The sequence below is a fragment of the Zalophus californianus genome, chromosome 15 (genome assembly GCF_009762305.2).
Source record: "Zalophus californianus isolate mZalCal1 chromosome 15, mZalCal1.pri.v2, whole genome shotgun sequence".
In the NCBI taxonomy this organism is placed as follows: Eukaryota; Metazoa; Chordata; class Mammalia; order Carnivora; family Otariidae; genus Zalophus; species Zalophus californianus.
Genome location: NC_045609.1, coordinates 25159422 through 25185459, shown reverse-complemented (window position 1 = coordinate 25185459; position 26038 = coordinate 25159422).

The following is a 26038-nucleotide window of genomic DNA, read 5'->3' as shown; positions in this document are numbered from 1 at the left end:
CTGTCATATGACCAACTACACCAGTGGAAAGCTTAAAATACGGACTAACGTTGCTCTCCCTTGATTTAGGCATTTGCTCTGTCCCAGGCAAGTTTTGCATTTAGTGAAAATCTGAACCACACACCCTACCTGTGTGATTATCGTACCTTAAGAAAACTGAAGTTGCATTTGGTACTAAACACGATTTCTAGACACATAGATCATTTTAACAATGAAATGTGAAATTGACCTGGAGACAAAAATGTTCTTTCTCCACTTCCACTCCTATAGGTGGGTTTTCCAAAGGAGTTAAAGGAAGGCTAAGAAGTTTTATGGTGAATTAATACTACTTCAAATACAGTCTCAATGAATATGAATTGAAGTACGATTAAGACAGATGTCTTATAAGGTTCCAGAAAGAGAGAAGGGCAGGTAATGTGATTCCTCACAGGCTTCTTGATGAGGCACTTCCTAGGAGTCACGCAGGGAAATCGACAGCCAAGCAAACTTCAACTGGCCCAACTCAACACTGGAGGTTTGCTGACTACATGATCGCTTCTCCCTAACTACCCCTGTCCAGGCTGCTCTTTAATCCTCTGGGCCTCTGGGGTTTCTACTCTCAGCCTTCAATCATCTCTTCATTGGGAGCACTATCCCATTTTCAGGACTGATTCGCAATTAGGAAACAGTGGGAGGCCAGTTGTGGCTTCTGCATTGGGACCCCCCACCCCCACCCCTGCAGCTCACACCCAATCCCTCTGCTTGCGTCTGAAGTCTCACAGGCCAGTGAACCACAGAACTGCTCTTAACACAGCAGAGAGAGTTCCACAGATTTTCTATCTGACAACTTTTTATTTCACCATCTTCCTGGTATCACAGGGACCTCTGAGATGACTTACTGTATTTGATAGCAACTCAGCTATAATAAAAATCCAATGAGAAGTGCACTCTTGTTTTGTTTTGTTTTAAGTCCACAGTAAGAAAGCCCAGGGCTGCAAAGTTAGCAGAAGAAAGGAAATAACAAAGATCAGAGCTGAAATAATGAAATAGAGACCAGAAAAGATCAATGAAACTAAGGGCTGGTTTTTTGTTTTTTTGTTTTTTTTTGTTTTTTTTTAAGATTTTATTTATTTATTTGAGAGAGAGAGAGAATGAGAGAGAGCACGAGAGGGAAGAGGGTCAGAGGGAGAAGCAGACTCCCTGCTGAGCAGGGAGCCCGATGCGGGACTCGATCCCGGGACTCCAGGATCATGACCTGAGCCGAAGGCAGTCGCTTAACCAACTGAGCCACCCAGGCGCCCAAGGGCTGGTTTTTTGAAAAGACGAACAAAATTGACAAACCTTTAGATAGACTAAGTAAGAAAAAAAGAGAGAAGACTCAAATAAATTAAATTAGAAAAGAAAAAGGAAATATCACATCTTATATCACAAATATACAAAGGATCATAAATGAGTACTATGAACAATTATGTCAACAGATTGGATAACCTAGAAGAAATAGATAAATTCCTAGAAACACACAACCTACCAAGACTAAATTATGAAGAAATGGAAAATCTAATAACAAGTAAGGAGATTGAATCAGTAATCAGAGATCTCCCAACAGTGAAAAACCCAGAACCAGATGGTTTCCCTGGTGAATTGTACCAAACATTTAAAGAAGAGTTAATACCAAACCTTCTCAAACTCTTCAAGAAAAAAAAAAATTGAAGAGAACACTCCCAAACACATTTTATAATGCCAGCATTACCCTTATACCAAAGCTAGTTAAGGACACTACAAGGAGGGACACCTGGGTGGCTCAGTCAGTTAAGCGTCTGCCTTTGGCTCAGGTCATGATCTCAGGGTCCTGGGATCAAGTCCCCCATCTGGCTCTACCCTCAGCAAGGAGGCTGCTTCTCCCTCTCTGTGATCTCTCTCACTCTTGCTCTCTGTCAAATAAATAAATAAAATATTTTAAAAAAATAGACACTACAAGGCAAGAGAGTAGAATAATGGTAGCAGCTGCCAGGACCTGGAGATGATGGTCAAAGGGTAAAAAATATTCCAGTTATAAAATAAGTAATTTCTGAGGACCTAATATCAGCATGGTGATTATAGTTAACACTACTATATTATATACTTGAAAGTTACTAAGAGAGTAGATCTTAAACATTCTTACCACAAAAAGGAAATGGTAATTATGTGAGGTGATAGAGGTGCTAGTTAACACTTAACTGTGGTCATCATTTCACAATATATGTGCATCAAGTCAATATGTTGTCTGCCTTGAACTTACACAATGTTACAGATCAATTATACCTCAATAAAGTTGGGGAAAAAAAATAAAACAATTTGCCATAACAACAACAAAAGCCCAAGGCTGGTATAGTATTATAGACAATAATAACAAATAGAATGTATTTAGCACACGCTATGTCCCGGGACTATTTTAAACACTTTACTTATGTTACCTTAGTTAATCCTCTTATCACTACTCTGAGGTAGGTATTATTGTTATTATTACCATTTTACAGACATGGAAACTGAGGCATGGAAAGTTTTAAGACCTTAACAGCAAAAGATAATGGAAGGGCGCCTGGGTGGCAAAGTCGGTTAACCATCTGACTCGGTTTTGGCTCAGGTCATGATCTCGGGGTCCTGAGATCAAGCCCAGCATTAGACTCCACACTCAGCATGGAGTCTGCCTGGGTTTCTCTCTCTTTCTCTTTCTCTCTCTCAAATAAATAAATGAATCTTAAAAAAAAAGATAATGGAGTCAGGATTCAAACTTAGATCAAGTCCTTAACCTGCATACACCGTTTCTATGATGTATTGGTCCTCTGAAATGACTATAAAGTTCTTCTTTCCACTGTTAGTCACAGTCAATATTCTTTTTTAATGTTCAAATAGTTCCCCAATTTTGATAAGAGGAGTCCCTTCAAGCTGACTTGAATATTCCTGTGACACACACACACCCATTAGTCTTTGAGTATTTCCCTTAATTTTTGGCCCAACAAAATGTCTGAGGTCATCTCGTATTTTTCCCTGCCTGCAGACTCCCAGATTTTTCAGGGAGCCCTGAAGAATTAGTATTTCTTATATTTCTACCACCCAAAAAGGTATAATAAAATGTCCCAAAAGCAAATAATACCAACTAATACCTTTAATACGGTGTAATCATTTTCCAGTTCATTACTTAGGGTCCTGGTTGGATTTTTATTGCCAAGAATAAATGCTTAAAATAATAGGATTCGTCTTCATTAAAGTCATGATTCCCTAAGGAGTCAAAGAAATGACGGATGAGTAAAGCCAGGACTTTGGGATTTGATTCTCATAGTGGAGAGCCAAGCTCAGTTCAAAACTTCATAGGCAATCAAAGCACAGAGTCTTACTTAATCTGACAAAGAGTCCTTCCCAAAAGACATATTAATGAAATTTAATTTATTAAGCTGCTAATTATTGTACGCTGTCATCACTGTTAAATCAAGACATATTAATCACATCATCATTCCTAAATCCTACAAGGACTTTGCTCTAATCCTATTCTGTGCCCAATTTATGGGTACTTTAAAAATGAAGTAGGTCACATGAACCAGAAATTTCCCCTTTTGCCCCCAAGAAAATAAAGTTTCTATAAATCCCAAGAAATTCCCCATGCTCCTTTTAAAAATATTACACTTGAGGGCGCCTGGGTGGCTCAGTTGGTTAAGTGACTGCCTTCGGCTCAGGTCATGGTCCTGGAGTCCCGGGATCGAGTCCCACATTGGGCTCCCTGCTCAGCAGGGAGTCTGCTTCTCCCTCTGACCCTCTTCCCTCTCATGCTCTCTATCTCTCATTCTCTCTCTCTCAAATAAATAAATAAAATCTTTAAAAATAAATAAATAAAAAAATTTTACACTTGACACCGTAGAACCCAGTTCTACTTTTGCATTGACTTAGAAGTTACAAATATGTGAATATACCAAATGACTCTAGAGCATATGCAGGAAGTAAATGAACCTTGGTATCAGATCAAATATAGGTTTAAATCCCAGCTCTAAACCTTATGAATTCTGTGACCCTAGATGAGTTAAATTTCTCTATGTCGGGGCACCTGGGTGGCTCAGTCAGTTAAGCATCTGCCTTTGGCTCATCCGGGCATCCTGGGATCCCTGGGACCAAGCCCCGCATTGCGCTCCCTGCTCAGCGGGGAATCAGCTTCTCCCACTTCCTCTGCCCCTCCCCCTGCTTGTGCTCTCTCTCACTCTCTCTTGCTCTCTCTCAGATAAATAAATAGAAATCTTAAAAAAAATTTCTCTATGTCTCAGTCTCCTCATCTGTTAAGTGGGTTATTATAGGGGCAGTACAGCCTCCCAGCCTCATACTGGTGGATGGGAAAGCCTATACTTAAGACATCAGGCCTCCCTGGAGTCGTTCAAGCAAAGGATGAACAGTTGCTTTTCCAGAGCCAAATGGAAACTCATGCATCATCAGAAAGGGTAGCTAATAAATGTACCAAAAGAATACAGCTGCACAAATACCAGGATCTGATCAGATAAAACAGTGTAAGGAAATTCTTGGAGCATACAATAAATTTACAGAAACCTCCTTTTTGGACAGTGTTACAGACCACATAACAGAAGAAGTAAACCCTGATGAGACCACCTGTTCAGAACATTGCTTATAAAAATATTTTTAAATGAGGGGCACGTGGATGGCTCAGTCGTTTGGGCATCCAGCTCTTGGTTTTGGCTCAGGTCATGATCTCAGGGTCGTGAGATGGAGCCCTGTGTCGGGCTCTGTGTTCAGTGGGAAGTCTACTTGAGATTCTCTCTCTGTCCCTCTCCCTCTGCCCCCCACTCTCGCTAAAATAAATAAATAAATCTTTAAAAATATATATGTATATTTTAATGATGCAAAGAATATCCATGAGAGTTCAGGAATATTATATGCAGCAGAACAAAAGTGTGGCAGCCAAAGCAGGACTCTTGGCCAACCATAATAAAGAAGTCCTGGGATGGACTTTAAAGAAAAGATTGCTGGGTGCCTGGGTGGCTCAGTTGGTTGAGCAACTGCCTTTGGCTCAGGTCATGATCCTGGAGTCCCAGGATTGAGTCCTGCATCGGGCTCCCTGCACAGCAGGGAGTTTGCTTCTCCCTCTGACCTTCCTCCCTCTCATGCTCTCTCTCTACCATTCTCTCTCTCTCAATAAATAAATAAAAATCTTTTAAAAAAAAAAAGACCATGTTAAACTGTCCATCTGCTAAACTGCTTGGCAAATGGAAACCAGTGGAGAAAAAAACTACTATTTACCAGGAATAACCAAAATAGAAACACTTGTTGTTTGATGAAAATAATAAGATGCAACATTTGTTGAGCCTTTAATATTCAGCAAGTCAGTCACTTGATTAGAAAAATAAACTATTACTTTTTCAACTGTGATTATTAATTTTAAAGCAAAATATGGGTTTATTCACATATAAGAAAGAAAAAAATTTTATTATTAAAATAAATGGAAATTTCACTGAACAGTTATTTATATTATATGATACCATACTGTTCTAACTAGAATCTGGATATGTTGAAATGTTTTTCAATCACGGTCATCCTCCAAGTATTCCTGTTCATTTATGTCTGCTTTAAGTTTCTGGTAAACAGACAAAATAATTACTTGCCAAAAAACAAACAAACACATATATAATTTCTTTTTTTTTAAGATTTTATTTATTTATTTGAGAGAGAGAGAATGAGAGAGAGAAAGAGAGCACATGAGGAAGGGGAGGGTCAGAGGGAGAAGCAGACTCCCTGCCGAGCAGGGAGCCCGATGCAGGACTCGATCCTGGGACTCCAGGATCATGACCTGAGCCGAAGGCAGTCGCTTAACCAACTGAGCCACCCAGGCGCCCCCAAACACATATATAATTAAGGCTGCTTTAACTTTGCATCTCTGTCATTTCAGCCCACAGTCTCTTCTATGATTGCTAAGACAAGGGAAGAGAATGCAAGAAACATGTTGGCTTTTCCACTGTCACACATCACTCCTATTCAAATTTTCTTGGCCAGAACCATCACATGGCTCTGCTTAGGTCCAAGTCCTGTGTAGTCCTGTGTTCCTAAGAAGGAAAGGAGACCTGGATGTTCATTTGCGCTGCAAACTTTTCTATCACTAAGTATTGAAGTTACTAATACAAACAAACTAAAATAAATACATGGGATATCTTGAGTCCTGACTTCATGCTTAATCAGTATCTTGTCTAGGTTACTTTCGTAACAGAAAATAAAAACAAAAGAAAAAAATTTTTAATTGCACTGTTAATGAAGCTGACCATTTTTATGCACAGTTCTCACTTCCTTTAAAAGTAATGTCCCACAGATCATATTGTTTTCATAAGAAAGAAGCTCATTATTCTTTTGTGGCAAAATTCACTGGCATTTCCATAAAACTCTAGCTCTTAATTATACCATGATTAAACTCTTTATGTACTTTTAGTTTGTAGAATAGCCCTAACATATTTCTACCCTCAGGGAGAAATATTTATCCCAAAGCAATTCTTTCTTTATTTAAAGAAATAAATAATGAATGATAATTTTAGAATCAGAGATCTAAAAGGAACTTCAAGAGATACAATTCTTTTTTCCCAATATTTTATTATTAGAAATAACATCATAATTAATAACCCTGTACATATACCCATGAATTGTTACTGAAATGAAAACTTCAGCACTGTGTAAATTTGCTTCCTTGTACTCCATGTACATTCTACATTAACCAATTATAAAGAGATACAATTTATCATCAAATATTTACTGAGCTCTTTCTATATGTAAGCAGTTACATACATATCAACCCGTAATGGATGAGAGCTCAGAAAATGCAAAAATGAATAAGTCACAGTGTCCCTGTCTGAGAAGCTTACAATATATATGAGTAACAAACATTAAAATATTCTTTGGGATCACAGAAGGAATAAATACTTCTGACTTGAGGAAGGTCTATCAGAGAAAGTTCTTGGTAGTCAGAGAAATGGTGGGGACAGAGAATGGACATTCCAGGGTAAAGAAACATGAATAAAGAAAGGAAAGCAGATCTGTCCTGAGCACCACAAGAAGCCTATGTCCTCTTAATAAGGAGTCCGTGTATTGCTCTGTAAGTGCAAGGAAGAGGTAAGCTAGCTTCTCAACCACAGTAAGTATGGTCTTATATTACCATTAGGAATGAGAGGACAGGGATGCCTGGGTGGCTCATTTGGTTAAGCGTCTGCCTTTGGCTTAGGTCATGATCCCAGAGTCCTGGGATGGAGCCCCACATCGGGCTCTCTGCTCAGCAGGAAGCTTTCTTCTCCCTCTCCCATTGCTGCTCCCCCTGCTTGTGTTCTCTCTCTCTCTCTCAAATAAATAAAAAAAAATCTTTAAAAAACAAAACAAAAAAAAGGGATGAACTCAAGAAACTTAAGATGTATATGATATGATAAACAATGAAAACCACTCTGGGTCGGTATTACAGGTGGGCCTCCATCATGGAGGGCATTGAATGCCAGAGTAAGGACTCTGATATAAGAAAAAATAAGGTAGCAGAATGAATACCAGGGAGGAAAATTTCAAAGCAGGTCATTTTGTTCAGGAGCGATTGTCAGATAGGGAGTGATGAAGTGATGAAGATCTGCAGTAGAAACAATGACAGTAGGAGTGGTGGGGTAAAGAAAAGATGGATTTGACAGTAAATTCTTGGAAACTGATCAGTTGTAAATATAAGGAGATGAGAGGAGGATTTAAGAGCTCTAGCCTAATGGATGGCATCTATCATTTCAAGGAACCCAGCAAGATAAGCTGTGTAAGAAAGAAACTAATCCATCCATCAGGGACAAGTGGAATTTTGAACATTAACAGTTTTGTGTCGCAGATGTACTATATACTAATTGTTTGATCTTGAACAAGTTGCTTAACCTCTGAGTACCTCTGAGGGTTAAATAAGCTGATAAAAATGAAGAGCTTTGCTGATAACAAGAGATCAATAGTGTTAGCTAGCTTCACTATTATTCCTATTATTATCATCATCATTATGATCACCATCCATGTGGAGATGCCTAAAAGACTGTTGGAAATCAGCACTCATGAGAAAGATGAGGATTTGAGATGGAGATTTATGATAACATAGACCTGAGAGGGCGCCTGGGTGGCTCAGATGGTTAAGCATCTGCCTTCGGCTCAGGTCATGATCCCAGGGTCCTGGGATCGAGTCCCGCATCGGGCTCCCTGCTCCTTGGGAGTCTGCTTCTCCCTCTGCTTCTCTCTCTCTCTCTCTCTCCCTCTGTCTCTCATGAATAAATAAATAAAGTCTTTAAAAAAATAAAAAAATTAAAAATAATAATAATAATAAAAAAATCTTTGAAACATAGACCTGAGAACCAAGTGAGTGAAATGAAAGAGGAGGAGGTGCACCTGCATGCTCAGGGGATTAAGCATCTGCCTTCAGCTCATGATCTCAGGGTCCTAGGATCAAGCCCCACATGGGGCTCCCAGCTCAGCAGGGAGCCTGCTTCTCCCTCTGCCCCTCATCCCACTCCTGCTCTCACTCTCTTGCTCTCTCTCTCTCAAATAAATAAATAAAATCTGAGAGAAAGAAAGAAAGAAAGGGAAGGAAGGAGGGAAGGAAGTAGGGAAAGAAGGAAGGAAGGAAGGAAAGAAAAGAGAAGGAGATGGCCAAAAGATGGATGTAATTTGAGGAGCGGGCTGAGATCAGAGCTTTCATGTAAGGGATGAGAGGAACAATAGGCATCAGTGAGACTCTCTAGGAGACACAATGAAGCCATTCATCGCCCAGCTCCTGAGCACTACATGGCTGTACCAGATATGGCCAGGCACGGGGAGGCAACATCTTTGGATTCAGATCTTCTCTACATGGTTAAATGTTCACAAAAGCCTAAGCCCGGTGTCATCTCTCTCACAAGTGTTTAAGATTCAGAACTGCTCTTCATGAATCATATAATGTCACCAGAAACCTCTCAATCATCTCACTATTTGTTTTCCCAGAAAAGAATCTGAGGCACAGGTCAAACTTCAGTTAATGACAAAGTCTAGACTTAAGCTGTCAAACAGAATGCCACAAAGCCTGTGGGGAATATGTCATTGAACCTAAGGTCTGGGAATATGGTAATGCCTTAAAGGGCGCTTTCAATCTTGAACTAAGTTTGGGGTGAAATTGTTTCTTCTCAAGGAGCATTTGCCTTCCTCGGGCTTCTCAACCTCAGCACCATTATTAATATTTGGGGCTGGACAACACTTTATTGTGGGGGGTTGCCATTCCTACTGTAGAGTGTTTAAAGCACCCCCTCTACCCGTTATATGCCAGTAGCCTCTCCCCCAACCCATTTGTGACAACCAAAAAACATCCACAGACATCTGCACATGTCATCTGGGGGACGAAATTGCCCCAGGTTGAGAATCATTGTTCTGACTGATACAGGTTAATTATTTCTATTAAGAAATGATAAAGTCACTGAAAGTCCAGAGTTGTAAAATACATGCACAGATTAACAAAATTGGAACTTGCTTTGTTTTGGCTGGTGATCTTGAAAAGGATTTATCTATCTCCTTCATGAAAAAAGGCATTAGTGTTTGACTATCTGAAATCATAATAGCCGTTTTATTAAATATCCATTTCAATGACCCAAATAAGTGAAATATTCTAAATCATCATTAAAAATTCAGATGATTAAAGATGAAATACTGATTTAGGAAATATAGCAATAAAGTAAAAATTCATCTGTCAGCACTCTACCAAATATATGCTTAAACATCTAAACCCTAGTTTTTCTTTTTTTTTTCAGAGAGAGAGAGAGAGAGCAGGGGTAGCAGGTGGGCAGAGGAAGAGGGAAAGAGAGAATCTTAAGCAGGATCCACACCCAGGATCAAGCCCAACCGAGGGCTCAATCTCACAACCCTGAGATCATGACCTGAGCCAAAATCTAAAGTCAGATGCTTAACCAACTGATCCACCCAGATGCCCCTAAATCCTAGTTTTTCTAAATGATGAGGGAGCAGAAGGCTGGGGGAAGACAAAGCATAAGTGGACACTCTGCAACTCCCCCCCACCCCACTCCAGGGTGGGATGTGTGACATTCTTCCAGGAATCTTCCAACTATCTTAATGTTAATGCCTTGCTAGAGGGGAAAAACAACCTTAACTTGACAATGGCAAGGCCTCAGAATCTTGTAGATAGGTCCTCTTTAGCATATGAAAGTTCTTTTGAAACCTTTTTCCTTAGCTCCCCCAACCCCATAGTATATAATCAGCCACTGCTCACAATCGCAGGGCAGCAGCTCTTTCTGCCCACGGGCCCTGTCCCAGTTCTTTAACAAAACCACCGTTTTGCACCAAAGACATCTCAAGAATTCTTTCTTGGTCACTGGCTCCAGACTCCACCCCACTGAACCACACTTATACTCCAAAACCCCATCACCATAGTAAGCTAAAAAGAGGGGTTTATTGAAAATATTATGGGTTTTCTGATTTCTCAGCATTGTGAAGGAAGAACCAAACACCACAGCCACCAGGACAGGAAGCAGGGTCGCCCTGGGTACCTGAGGAATATGAATTCAGGGACAGCTGCTTGGGGTCCAGCCACCAGGTGGCCCATCTCCAAACCATCTTCTATCTGGTATTTCCCCTAAAGTTTCAACTCCCCGGAGAAGTTGATTGGCTTAGCTTGGGTCAGGTGCCTACCACCTATTCTCTCCCCCATCCCCCATGGTCATGGCTGGGGTCCAGGGATCTACAGCCCTATGACATAGAATGACATGGAGGAGGGGTAATTCCCCCAAAACATGGATGCTGAACAGAAAAATAAAATACGTGCTTTACATTCACTGAGCAGAGAAAGGAGACGTGCTTTACTTTGTCCCACCAGTCCCATTCCCTCTACTTAACAGAGAGCACTGAGGCATTCCGAAAGGCTAGCCTTTCTTCTTCAATCACCTTCAACAGCCTTGAGAGCCTGTCTTTCAGAGAATTCAAAAAAGTCCTTTTGAATTGAGTCCTTCCTCTAAGAAACCTGGCATTGTTGATTAATGACTCCCAAGGAAGAGTCATTTAGTCTAATTATCAACTAAGCTCATTCATTCTTAACAGCCATGGAAGACACAAGGACAGAAAAATTTAAGGCAGTGTGAGAAGGAGGAAGAGAGAGAGTTTAAAGACAAATGTAACAAATCAATTCTTCCCAACCTCCAAATGACCCATGTAAAGGAATTTAGTTAAGTATCTGCCCTTTCTCCATCCTCAGTCTGTTGGCCCTAAGTTTTTTTTAGTAATTCTAAAATTCTTTTGATAATCATCAATTTCTGTGAAAACAGAGAGGACTCTGTTTTATGATAATGTTGTTGATCCCAGACTAAGATTGCGTCCCTGCCTCTGGGGAAATTCCTTCTACAATTTCTTTAGGCCACTGTTTTTTAAGTATTTGCCATCAGTACACTTCATCTTGAGAAGCAGAAGGACAACACTAAAGTTAGCATGTTGGCTGATTTTTATTTTTATATTTGAGCCTGCCTAAAAAAATAAATAAATAAAAACTTTCTTGGGCAAGTTCTCATTTGGGTTTAATTATTTGCTTCTTGTCTTCATTGTAACAAAAGTCTCAATTTTACTGGAAAGAATAAAAGAAGAAAAGCAAGGTTTCTAACCAAGATTTTAAACTGCATTCATTTTTGTGAAATAAGGCCCTTTGGTCATCTGTATTCTGGGGTGAAAGTATGTTTCCAATGATCTTGATTTTATTTATGCATTTTATTACATAAAAAACAGAATTTCAAATATTTTTCAAATATATTTGAAATTCAAATATTTATCATATTGCTTGAGAAAGGACAAGATGGGGACAATGACATTCAACACACCTTATATGCTCTTCTTCCAAAGGAAACATCTCCCTTAATATTCAAACTCTGCAGAAAACATCAAGTAGAATGGAACAATCACCTCTCGCGTCAGAAAGCCACACTCCCGTGTTTCTCCTTTCCTCTCCTTTACTACTACCACCCTCGACACTTCTGACACCAGCCGTGTGGGTTTTCCACACATCAAGCAATTCCACACCAGCAGGGTGTCCCATAATTCAATTCAATTCTGACACTAATCGGAGTTAGCGCCAACCCCACAGCTTTCAGGGCAGAGTCTCACGAGACTGTCCCCTACTTCAGAGGCCAATCCCAGGTAGTAGGTCTCCAGGTTACCCCCAACTTCTGTCTGACTTCATTTCAAAGAAGAGGTTCCCATGACCCACTGTTGTGGATTCAGTCATTTGCTAGGACAGTTCACAGAACTCAGGGTAACACGTTTACCAGTTTGTTATATAATAAAAGATGCAGGTGAACAACCTTATGAAGAGATACATAGGGTGAGGACCGAAAGGGCCTTAAGCACAGGAACCTCTGTCCCTGTACAGTTGGGGTGCACCATCTTCCCCGTTCATGGGTGTGTTCACCAACCTGGAAGTTACTCAACACCACAGTATTCAGATTTTTATAGAGGTTTGATAGGTCAGCATGAGCCTCTAGTAACTCTATTTCCAGCCCCTCTCCCCTCTCTTGTGAATGGAAGGTGGGACCGAAAATTCCAAGCTTCTAAATCCTGTCTTGGTCTTTCTGGTGACCATCCCCACAGAGGCCCACCAAGAACCACCTCATTAGAACAAAAGACACTGCTATCACCTAGGAAATTCCAAAGGATTTAGGAGCTCTGTGTCAGTAACTGGGGTCCACAACTAAGTGTTAGAAGAAAAGATTTTCTTCTTCTTTTTCTTTTTTTTATTTGACAGAGAGAGAAAGACAGCGAGAGAGGGAACACAAGCAGGGGGAGTGGGAGAGGGAGAAGCAGGCCTCCCGCCAAGCAGGGAGCCCGATGTGGGGCTCGATGCGGGGCTCGATCCTAGGACTCTGGGATCATGACCTTGAGCCGAAGGCAGACGCTTAAGGAGTGAGCCACCCAGGCGCCCCGCACTTACTGCTTCTGATGTTCAAGCAGGGAAGGATCTCAGATCTGGTCGGAGATACATTCGGCAGAGCCTTCGGCAGCAGCTGCCTTTTTTAAATGGTCAGAGGTGGAAGGGTAAGGTCTGAAGAGCCTGACAGTTTGCTGCCAAAATCCTCCCCTTTTTACAAGGAATTGAATCGGTCTCAGCCCCTGCAGACCTGCTCTGGTTCTGCTCGTTATCAGTTTTGGGGTGTCGGCTGACGCGGATCCCGGCGGTATCTCCTAGCTGCAGTACCTTAACTGCTTGTGTCATTGCTTGACACAGGCTCCTGCTTGACATGAGAGACTCCATTTTGTTCTCTACAGGGACGTAACAGATTCAATTTCATGCATGTATCATAATTTATTTAGCCTTTTATTTGCACCTCCCATCTATTTTTTTGTTTGGTTTTTTGTGTGCGTGATTTTGTTTGTTTCCTTTGCTAGCACACATAATGCTGGGATGTCTATCAAAATAAGAATTTCCTTTTTTTTTTAGATTTTATGTATTTATTTGAGAGAGAGAAAGATAGCAAGAGAGCATGAGCAGGGAAGAGAGAGAGAGGCAGGCTCCCCTGAGAGCAGGGAGCGTGACCCGGGGCTCGATCCCAGGACCCTGAGATGGTGACCTGAGCTGAAGGTAGACGTTTAATCAACTGAGCCACCCAGGCACCCCCAAAATAAAAATTCAACGGACAAGTAGGTGACTCATTTTTCCCAAATCCTATCTTTTGGAAGAATTCCTTGGCAATATCCTACACATATTATAGTAATTGATTAATCCTTGCAGATCTGAATTGTCTAAGTCTCACTTTTAAGTAACACTCATGCACTAATTTACTCTAATTCATCAAATATGGTCCCCTATCCCTGGGGATACACTCAAATTTCAGTCTCATTTTAAAAAAACAAACAAAACAAAAACTTGCCCCTTTCTCTCCACAAGGTTATAGATCCATCATTTGCAAGAGAGTCCTTCAAAATTCTATACCAGCTTTCTCCCAATAAACAAGCCTTGACTTCTTAAAATAGTATTGTACATGAGGGAAGATGAGAATTATGCCAAATGCTACTTTTGAAAACACTCTTGCAATTGAGAAAACAGTTAAGAAAAAAATTGAGCTTTCTTGAAATGTCGCCATATTTATTCATCAAGCCACAGAGAGAAACTCTTTGGACGCAATGGCCTGGAGCTCAGCAGTCCTAGGTTCAAATCCTAATTTTGAATTTCCTGGCTAGGTGACTTCAGAGAAGTTGTCTTAACTTGCTGAGCCTGTTTGTCTATAAAAATGGAGTTAATAGCAACTTCTTTTCAAAGTTGTTTGAGAGAAAGAGATAATGTATGTCCCTGGCATATAGACAATGCTTAATAAATGGTTGCTATTCTTAGTAAAATGGTGGTTAAATCATGAGCTCTTCAAAGACACAGATCCTTTCTCCTTCTAAGGGAGTCTAGGCTAACATTTTTCCATTGTAAAACAGATAATAGGTCTTCTCTTTGAAGAGTTAGGCTGCCAGGAAGGTCAGAACTAAATGTTGTACCACTTTTCCTTGAATATACAGAGGGCTGGCTTCAGCAACGTCATTCTGCTAGAGACCTGCACAGCTGTTTTCTAAATGCAATAAAAGCAAGTGTACTTACACAACAGAAGGTAAATATTGCTGACCTCCAAGGTTTCTCTAAGGAATGGCATAGCTGACAAGTCAGAAGTGAGGCGAAGTGTTACTAAATTTCACACCTTATATAGTGGAGTCAAGAGATAATGTTTACATGTGATTGATCAGAAACAGATGTTCAAGTACATGCTTTATACTACTAAGGCAACCAGTAGAGGAATTAAAAATAATTACATAACACATTCGGGAGGTAGAAGGGTAATGGAAGTGGGAGTTGTGTAAGTGAACAAAATCTCTGACAAGTTTAGAGATTAAAGTATACTATTTATAGTTTTTAAATACAGTTGTTAAACACTAGGAAAAAGAAAACAAACAGCTAAAGGTGATTATCTATGAGGACTGGACCTGGGAGTAGGGCATTAGGAAGAGTTTTACTCATTTAAAATTATGGCAATGTTTGATTTTTATGTTTAGAAAGTGCATACTTTACATATATAATAAATATCTCTTCAAAAGGAAATGAATACTGCGTGGTTGCATGCTCCAAGATGATCCCCAATGATCCCTGCTTCCCAGTAATCATACCCTTGTGTATTCCCCTTACCAGATTGTACCAAGGTTGTCTGTGAGACCAACAGCATATGACAAAAGGGATGGTACATCATTTCCAAGCTGAATGAGAAACTATGGCTTCTGTCTTGGGTGTTCTCTCTTCCCTAATACATGTTTTTCTCTGTGGGAAGCCATGTTGTGAAGAGCCCCGTGGAGAGGCCCATGTAGTGAGGAAATGAAGTCTCTGAGAATAGCACTGCGAGTTTAGCTGGAAGCAGACCTCCCAGTCAACTTTTTATATACAGAAGTCCCAGCCAACAACTTGACTGCAACCATTTAATGAGTGACTCTGACCTGGCTACACACGCCTACATTCCTGACTCTCAGAAACCGTGTGAGATCATGTGTTTGTTGTTTTAAGCTTCCACGTTTTTGCAGGACTTGTTCTGGAGCAATAGATAACCACTACAGACGGTTACCCCCTGAGAAACAAAAGCAACTGAAGAATCATCATTGCAGGTATCAGAACCTAGAGTTAGGAACTCAGAAACCTCGGTTCTAATCTCAGGAACGCTCTGGCTAGCACTATCACTGAACTGCCAACTGGGTTTTCTGTAACCAGAGTCCCATTTGCTGTCTCCATCCTTGTGCAACCCAACCTGAATGCATCAGCCTGACTCCGATCCGTGGTTTTCCTTTCCTCTTCACAAGCCCACCATCCTCTTGTGTCCACAAGCCCAACCTCTCCTACCTAGCTTATCCCAAAAGCAGAGCTAGAGACAATGGCTTACATTCAAGTAGTTTGTCTGGTAGTGGGATCCCAGGGGTCAGAAGTGAGGCGCAGGAGAGGAGAGCAGGAGAGGACGGAGACCACTACAAGGATGTGATTGATATCAAGTTGGCCATCGCTATAGGCTACTGGGTGCTCGATCACCTTATCAAACGTACCTCCAGTCTCCCCACTAGAAAAACAGAAAAGAAGCATGTGTCTGTTGGCTCCCAGTTCCACTGGTCAGGGGAGGCTCCACAGGGTATTGATTCTCCAAAATCCCCCTGTTAGGAATACTGAGTGCCAAGCAGGCCCTGAAGGGCACAGAAGCCCCAGGGCAGGAAGGTAGAAGCACATAGTTCTAGCCCAACATTGTTGTTGGGTTGAAAATGCATGAAGCTGGGGCGCCTGGGTGGCTCAGTCATTAAACGTCTGCCTTCGGCTCAGGTCGTGATCCCAGGGTCCTGGGATCGAGCCCCGCGTCGGGCTCCCTGCTCCCCGGGGAGCCTGCTTCTCCCTCTCCCACTCCCCCTGCTTGTGTTCCCTCTCTAGCTGTGTCTCTCTCTGTCAAATAAATGGATAAAATCTTTAAAAAAAAAAAAAATGCATGAAGCTGCTCAAAATCCCAAAGAAGCTCGTAGCCAAGGCTCTGGCTGGAATCAGTTGAGAGCAATAGGACTTGGAGCCCTATACAAGACGTGTTCCATACAACCCACAGCCAAATATTGTGAAATCCTTCCTATTTTACAAACATGTATCTCTCCGATCTCCTCCTTTTTTCCATTTCACAGCCACTGGCTTAATCTGGGCTCTCATGGCCTCCTGCAACCAGGGTTTTTCTAAGGATACCTCAATCGACTAACTCCTAATGTTACTTCTCATTCATCAAACCACCCCAATCACAGCCCAGGCTGAGCTCTGAGTCAGAAAGTAATGATTGCTTTGCCTCCCAGCTCACCTTTGTAAAACAACCCAGAGACAGGCTGGCCAAGGCCAGGAGAATGAGTCCTTGCTGGCCGAGGCTGCACAGAATTCCAGCCTGGAATTGAGATGTTTTCCACATCCTCTGTGGCGACTGGGGTGCACCTGTCACATACTCTGGAGTCAGAAAAGGAGGTCCTGGTGAATTCAGGTAAATTGGAGAGTATATTTTACTAGTATTCACTCTGACTCTCAAAAGCATTTCAACGCTTCCAAAAAAATAGTCTATTCCGTAACTCACAGCTAATTGGCTCCTCTGTATGTTGTACCTTGCCTGGGGAAATTCATCCCCTGACATACTTTATGGATTAAAATATTAGGCAACATTCTATGATGTAACTTTTTTAAAAGTTGATGATGGATTATTTTTTAAAAACATATTTTCCTTGGCAGATTTCTTGACTTGATTCCTACTTATATTACAAACATATTCATTGAATCGGAGTAAACTAGATTCTGGTTCTCTGCATACTACAAATCTAGTATACCTTAATTACTTGTAATTACTTGTATTGTAAACTCAAATCTGTTTCATTGGTTTTCATTAGCTTCATCAAAAACTAAACAGTCAATTGTTACAGGTTGTCTTGTTACACTGTTGGAGAACACCTGGAATGGATAATTAGTTCCCCCAACAACAAATTAACTTGGACTACAAGCTATCATTAATAATTACTTCACCCCCTTCCTGGAAGAAGCCTGAGATTAAGATCATAACACAAAATCAAAATAAAGCCAGGCTGATTCTTCAAAATAGTAAAATAATAGTAGTGTGGTACTTTTTGTCTGTCCTATGGCAACTTCTTCCCTAAAGGGGTATGTCTCTGTGTGTGAGAGTGTGTATATAAATGCAAACATCTAATCATATAGACACTACATACAAATGCATATAGAAGCCCACACATTTTATATTATTTACCCCAGTCATTATCTTTATAGTAACCAAGCTAGCACAGAAAATAGAAGTTTTTTTGCACATTTAATAAACAGTTACTCAGGGACAGCCTAAACCACCAAACGGGCATTTTTCCCATAACCCTGTGAAGAACAGAATTTTTTCCTTTCTGAGAAGGAGCTTCCTTGGAGACACAGACTTCCTTTCTGGGTAAATTTTGGCCACTCTAAGTCCACAGAGGGAAAGCTTATATTATAATGTTAAGTGGAAAATGCAGGGAACAAAACTAGAACGACAGCACAGCCCCGCTATATAAACATGTGGGAAAAAATGGAAAAGAAATGTGCCAAGATGATAACGGTGCTTGTTTCTGAGCGAGTTTTTCTTCTTTGAGCATTTACAGATTCCAAATCCTTATGTAAAACTCTTAGACTAATTTTACAGTTGGAAAACCTCAACTTTAAAAAAAAATCCATGGAAATCCTGACTATAGAGATATTCGCTAAAAAGCCACAAATGACCGGGCAGCAAGTACAAGGTTTTTGCAAGGAACTCTTTTTTACCTCAGGATGGAAAACTGAAAATCGAATTTGTTTTGCAAAACTTTGGTTTGGGAAACTTCAGCTGTGGAATCTGAAACCCTATTTGAAAGATAAGCAGAAACAACAATTGGGCTTTAGCTACTGCAAAAAGTGCTTTTTATCAATGATGGTGCTATTTCAGATCGGTGAAAGTCTTGAGAGTTTAGGAGGAGCTTTCACAGCATAAGGTGCTATAATGACCCTGGGTTTGTTCTCTCCCCTGCTATCTCTCTTTATCATCAATAAAATCTTTTAAGATTTTATTTATTTATTTGTCAGAGAGAGAGAGCACAAACAGCGGGAGGGGCAGGCAGAGGGAGAAGCAGGCTCCCCACTGAGCAAGGAGCCCAACGCAGGGCTCCATCCCAGGTCCCTGGGATCATGACCTGAGCCAAAGGCAGAGGCTTAACTGACTGAGCCACCCAGGCGTCCCTAGATAAAATCTTTAAAAAAAAAAAAAAAATGTCGTTGTAAGGGATATGTGATATAGGCAGAGAAGATGCTTTTATTTTATTTTACAAACGAGAGAAATGGAAAAACACAGAAACTACTGTGATTGTAGCACTCATTGTAGTAGAAAAAAACTTCACACAACCTAAATATCCATCATCAAGAGAATAAGTTATGAAAATGAAACAAACCAGAGCTATGTAAATCAACAAGTATGAACCTCACAGACATAATTTTGAGGCAAAAAATAAAGTTAGAGAATAAAATACAGAGACTGTGTTATCAAGCTTAAAAGCATCCAAACAATATTCTCCCCATCACTTTCAGTAAAAATATAAAGATACCCATAGGACTGGGGTTACCTCCAGGTGGGCAGAGACAGAAATGCAGTCAGGGTTCCACATTTTATTAAGGATGCTAAGAGGTGAGTACCCTGGTGTTCACTGTATTAATCTATATACTGTCCCTATATGTGTAATATTGCATACTAGAGTTATTGATCACTTACTGTGTATCTAGCATTATGCACTTTTCCATACCTCATTCTATTTAGTCCTCACAAGATCCCTACAAGGAAAACCTTGCTATCCCATTGTAACAGGTAAGAATGCAACAGGTAAGAATGCTGGCTCAGTCCCCTTCAGTCATGTGCCCCAAGTCACTCAACTAGCATGTGGCAGAGAAAGGCCTAGGATTTGTCTTCCTCCCATGGCACTGCCCCCAAGGATCTTAAACACCCAGGATCCAATAACCCAGGGACCTCATTTGAGAAGAGGTATCAGAACTCCAGTGGTTCCTATAGCAGGCACCCAACGCTGGCTTTCCCTCCCCACACACAGGCATTCTCTTGGTTGTAAATACCTTCTTAGAAGGAGTTGTGGCTGTTTTTCCCAGTTAATAAACCACAGCTACCCTTTCACCCCCAAGTTCCCATCATCCCAAGCAGGGCCTCTCCCCCAAAGAATGCACAATATAGTAGGGTCTCTCTTCAAGAAGTGAATACTTGCGCATGACGGTCATGGGCTTCTCACTTCTCAGTCAAGACTTTTCCATATCGTTCCCTGTCTGTGGTTTTACTTTTTGTTGTTTGAACGGGAGGAATGAATCCTCGGCATTGACTGGGGAGTATGCAGACTCTGTGACACGAATCTTGAGTTCCAGACCCAGTGTGTAGTCTCAGCCTAGGCTTTGTTGTACTTCCAAGGACAACAGAGTTAGCAGGCTGTCATCATCACAAAGCCTCACTTTCTGGAGCTTTGGAAAATGCTTATTTTCCCTGTCAATGGACTCCTTGCTTTGCACCAATAGGCTGCCACTTATAAGACACAGAAAGTGGAGTCTGTATTTTACTGTTCCTGTAATGCTACAGCCCAGAAGTGTAATATAGAGAAAAGGACTCTGTCCTGGGAACTAGGAGACCTGAGTTCTAGTTCTAGACATATTTTCTAACCACTTCTGCCTCAGCTTCTTCATTATTGAAATGACAGGGCTGGGCTAAATGAACTCCAAAGTTTTTTCCAGCTCCAATTACATGGAATAATATGCAGAAAACACATACAGCAAAACATATATAGAAAAAAGAAATATTTTGGGGCACCTGGGTGGCTCAGTCATTAAGCATCTGCCTTCGGCTCAGGTCATGATCCCAGGGTCCTGGGATCGAGTCCCACATCGGGCTCCCCGCTCCACGGGAAGCCTTCTTCTCCCTCTCCCACTCCCCCTGCTTGTGTTCCTGATCTTGCTGTGTCTCTCTCTCTGTCAAATAAATAAATAAAATATTTTTTAAAAAAAGAAATATTTAAAATAAAAGGTGCCAAATAACTAAGTTTGATTTCATTTAACATTAGCAAGATTCTTTTACTATTAGGAACTTCTTTTTAAATTAGTAGGAATTAAGATAATGATGTAATCAAATTAAACAATAAAATGTTTAATATTATTTATTATTTGGTGAGTGCAATGAAATTATGTATGCTTCATTATTGGAATGCGGTAAAATTTTTAGTGATGGAGCAGGGAGACACTCTGGTTCTAGATTCAATTAATTTCAATATTTAGCTTTAATATCTGCCATAGCTGGAAAAAATACCTCACAAAAATGCATCAGGTCAAATGGAAAAAATGTGTCATTAGTGGGACTTAATGAATGGATACACTCAGTTTTCAATTTCATACATCAAACTTGAAAAATAACTTTTTTTTAATTTTCCTACTATATTTTCATTCTATTGAAGTCCCTCCGTCATCTCCATACTAATCAGGACATAGTACAATATGTATTTTTAACAAATGAGCTCAACACTTTCTGAAGTTCTTCATCTAAAACATTAGTACACAGGTTAGAAAAATTTTGTTTCCAATTTGAAGCGTGCAGATGTGAAAATTTCTTATAGGTAAAAATCACCCCATTAATCTTGACCACAAAGTTAATAATGGCTATAAATTCAAGTATCTTTTCAAAATGCTCTCTCTGTAGCATGTTTCTTTTGCAAAGCAGTCATGTTCTCATTATTTTAAAACAACTGTTAACTTCAAGGGACAGATTAAGCATGTTTAATTTTTTTTGAATCTCCTGAAGAGAGTATACCTGATAGCCACTGGCCTTCACACACAAAAAAAAAGAGAGAGAGAGAAAACAAATTTTGAGCATTTGTTTTACGAAAGAAAAATGCCTAATGCATTCAAGATTAGTTTTGAATCTTAATTTTTATTTCATTACATTTAAAGGTGTTGTTTTTAAAATATTAACCTTGTTAAAGATATGGAGCAGCACAAAAAAAATTGTAATTAGGCACAGTATGCCAAAGGCAAATGAAAGTGAGAATGCCCTGCTCAACATCTCCATGTGGGGGAACTCCCACTCACCCATCAGAATTGTTCTCTGTTCTACAGATTAACATCAAGATATATATCAAACTTATTTCTTTTCTTCCCAGAACCGAAAGATCTCTTTAGAGACAACAGCACTACACTGTGATTAGTTTAAGAGCAGAGACCACGTTCTCCTCTCCTCGGTATTGTCTCTGCTGCCAACCCCTACGGAAGGGCTTGGGACGTAGTATGTTCTTTAGGAAGACTTACCGAGTGAAGATTGTTAATCCTTTGTTGAAAAGGCTTTAACCGTCTTGTAAGACATTGCTTTAGACAGTGTGGCTGCCAATGTCTCAGCAACAACAGCAAAAATTTGCTCCAGGTTTTTCAAATAGAGAAAGATGAATGAGGGGTGCCTGGGTGGCTCAGCTGGTTAAGCATCTGCCTTCGGCTCAGGTCATGATCCCAGGGTCCTGGGATCAAGCCCCATGTCAGCCTCCCTGCTCAGTGGAGAGCCTGCTTCTCCCCCTCCCTCTGCCCCACCCCACACCGTATGCTCTCTCTCACTCTCGCTCTATCTCAAACAAATAAAAATCTTGAAAGAAGGAAGGTGAATGAAAGAACATGTGATAGAGGTGAAGGCAGGGTTTAGGAAACAAGGGTGGTGAAGCAGTCAGAGACCAGCAATAGTAAGAAATTGTTATCTCCCATCCAACCTGGGAGAGCTAAACTGGCTAAGGAGAAAGGACCCAGTAGGAGTTGTAGCTGTGGGGGAACCCAGCTGCTGCCAGGATACAATGTAAAAATAGAGAAGAAACAGGAAAAGAATCCCCCCACCTCTTTTCTCTGTCCTGCTTCTGCCTTCTGTTGGCCAAACCCACCTGGAAAGCAGCCAGCAGTGAAACAAGGTAGATGTCATCTAAAAGAGTCAGCCTCCTGGGCACAGAGGAGGGAAAGGGGGGGCGGGAGGGGTGCCGCAGAGCAGTGGCAGGTGCAAATGGAAAGAAACCCACTCAGACGAAAGGGCCAATCCTTCAACATTGGTTTGGATCCTTAAAACCAGCCAGCCCTTGTCCATACTGTAGATAACATGCTTCTCCTCTTGTGGAAAACGAACGGGATCCTTTTTCTGCTAACTCAGAGAATTTCCATCAAGCCATATATTTCCTATGTCCACTGTGAATGATTCATGCTCCAATCTATTTCATCTGCAGAGCCTAAGGATAGAGGTACTATAATGCTTTGGACTTTTTTAAAAAAATCTCTTTTTTTCCCCCATATTTGAATTTCACCTATTCTACTGAAAGTAACTCTTTCAGATGGGTTTGCAAAGTTGAATATTTGTCAAAATATGAGCCATCTGTAGTGACAATGAAGTCCTATCAAGTGTTCCAATGTTTTCAGCTCAATACCACAAACATATATTGAGGAGTCTACTACCTGCAAAGCATCATGGGGAAATCAAAGATGAATTACAGCTGGTCCCCACCCCTCCTTCCCAGGGATGTTACACCAGCATCTGAAGATGGACAGTGATACATGTTCTCATAAAGATTAATTCTGACAGGACTCAGAGATGGCCTCAAGGAAGTGGGACTTATTAGAATCTCGAAAGATAAGTAGAACTTTGACTAGTGGAGTTTGGGGAGAAGGGGAATTGGCAGGATATTTCAAGTGAAAGAGACATTATTTCAGTTGAGCTACTTTCTCAGACCAAGACTTGCACAGTCATTGACTTTAGCTAATAAAGACTCTGGTAAGAAAAAAAGAAATGATGGCCTCTAACAAATTTGAAATGCAATATCTGGATTAAATTAATAAATAAACATCTCCCCCATCAGAACCACAACCACATCCCAGATTCAGAGCTTCTCATCTAAAACATTCTCAGTGCCAAAGGCCTGTATTGGAGAAGCAGTTCTGAATGAGTTTGAAATTTCCAAAAACTCTTCAGACAAGCCTTTTGCAACTTGAGCAAAAAGTGGAAACTGGGCAATTTCATTTCAGTTTCAACTCCAGCTCAGCACTGCTCCGGAGGGCAAAATTGGAAAAATGGAAAGTGAGAATTGAATTTTCCTTGATGGTTGTCAATCCCATCAGAAGAATTTAGGGGAGAGTGAAAATCATTAAAGCTAAAGGTAGCTATTATGGGGATGCAGTCTCATTTGATTTCATTTTGGGTTACATTTTAAAGACAATACCAAAAGGGAATGCTAAATGCAATGGCAGTAAACATGTAATTTTTCAAATGCCTCTTGAATCCTCAATATTATGGTCCTACCACCAACAACCTGGCATTAACCAGATAGAACCTCTATCTGAAGGGTTACAATTGTTAAACCAACTGAAGGGTTACAATTGTTATAATTTATAGAGCACTTACTATGAGCCAGTCACTGTTCTAAGTGCTTCACATGTAAAAAGCCATTTAATCCCACATTTAACAGACGAGGAAACAGAGACACAGCATACCCAAGGTCACATAACCACTAGGCTAATAGTTGTCAGATAAAAGACAAGATGAACAGCTGCATTTGAATTTCAGATAAACCACAAATAATGTTCAATATAATTATGTCCCCCACAATATTGGGGACATACTTATATGAAAAATATTCATTACTTTTCTGAGATTCAAAATGCAGGACCCTGGGTGTCCTATAGTTTTACAAGAGCCCTGTATTTTGCTAAATCTAGCAACCCTGATAAGCAGTAATGGAGTAGCTCAAAGAATAGTTGAATAATAGTGCATCAAGGAGTTTCCAAGCCCAAGAACTACCAGTAGACTCGTGGCGTTTGTTCCTTCTTGATTATAATAATGACATTGAATGTATCGAGTGCTTTCTTAAGGCTGTATTATAAGCACTTAACCTAGATGATCTCATTTAATTTTCAAAAGGATTCTACTAGTATTAAGTCCATTTTGCAAATGAGACGCCTCAGAGAGACATGCCTAGTTTCATGAAATTAGTAAGCAATAGAGCCTGACTCAGACTGAAGTGTGCAACAGTGCAGATCCCAGACCATGCCAACCTCATTAATGCAAACTTATCTGCTCTGTATTATGTTGCTGGAATCATGGTATGTCCAAAGATCTGTCTTTCAGAGTTCTCAAAAGATAAGTAAATGTTTAATCATAGCCCTCTTTGATTCTAAACTGGAAGCTTCTTTGAAGAGGACTCCTTGAAACCAGTAAAGTCATGCTCATTGTCTCCACTCCCTACTGGGCCTAGCATGGCTATCGGAATACAATATGAGTGCAATCCATGTTTGTAGAGTACAACTCAGTATTACCTTACTCAGCATGCATAATGCATCAGAGTGTCTGGGTTTTATTTTTGGTCATTGACTATCAAGCTCTTGACTTTCAAGGCCCAAATGACCTTCTCTTGTGAGGATTTTAAGGAAAGAGAATTGAAATAGCACCCAAAAAACTGGCCTGGAAAATCCTTTCAACGGTCCTCATTTGGTTTCCACATTGCTGAGTTTACTAAACTTCAAGAGCAGTCTAGGTCTTCTGAGAGTGCATTCTATAAATGTTGTACAAGTCCAACTCTGAAACCACTTAGAATACAGGAGCTTATTCCTGATTATTAACTATACCTTTGTTATGGACTGAATATTTGTATCCTCCTCCCAAAATTCATATGTTGAGGCTCTAACCCCCAATGTGACAGTATTTGGAAGTGGAACCTTTGGGAGGTGATTAGGTTTACAAAAGGTCATCAGGGTGGCACCCCTGTGATGAGATTTGTGTCCTTAAAGAAAGAAGAAAAGGTGAGCTTGCTTGCTCTCTCCCCAACATGGGGATGCAGAGAGAAGGCGGTCACCTGCACGCCAGGAAGAGGGCCCTCGCCAAGAACCAAATCTGATAGTACCTTGATCTTAGATTTTCCAGCCTCCAGAACTGTAAAAAATAAAGATGTATTGTTGAAACCACCCTGTCTAAGGTATTCTGTGACAGGAACACAAGCTAACTAAAACACCCTTCCACGGTAAGATCATCGGGGGCTCGCTAACTCAGCGGAGAGTGTAAGTTCGGTAAGTTTTAGCACTGTCTGGTGTGAAGGTGATATGTGGCACAAAGAGTGCCAGGAGATAGGGTTGGAAATTTGGATGGGGCATCCAGAGCTCATGGGGAGGCTTTGAGGGCTCTGAAGCCTCTGAGAGGACAAGAACCAGACCCGACGCACTCACGCAGTGCGGAGCGCACCAAAGACTGACTGATAGGATACCTGTCGACAAGTAAAGGGATCCTCCAGGCAAGAGCTAAGATGGGGGAAGGAGCATAGTGATGGAACCAGAAGGCTGGGCTGGAAATTCAGCCAACAGAAAAGAGCTCTTCTGGGCCACATTCCTCATGACGTTCCTCCAGACCGTTCTTCATGCAGGGGCAACAGAGAGAGCTAAAGCTTGTGGGCGGAAATATCATCA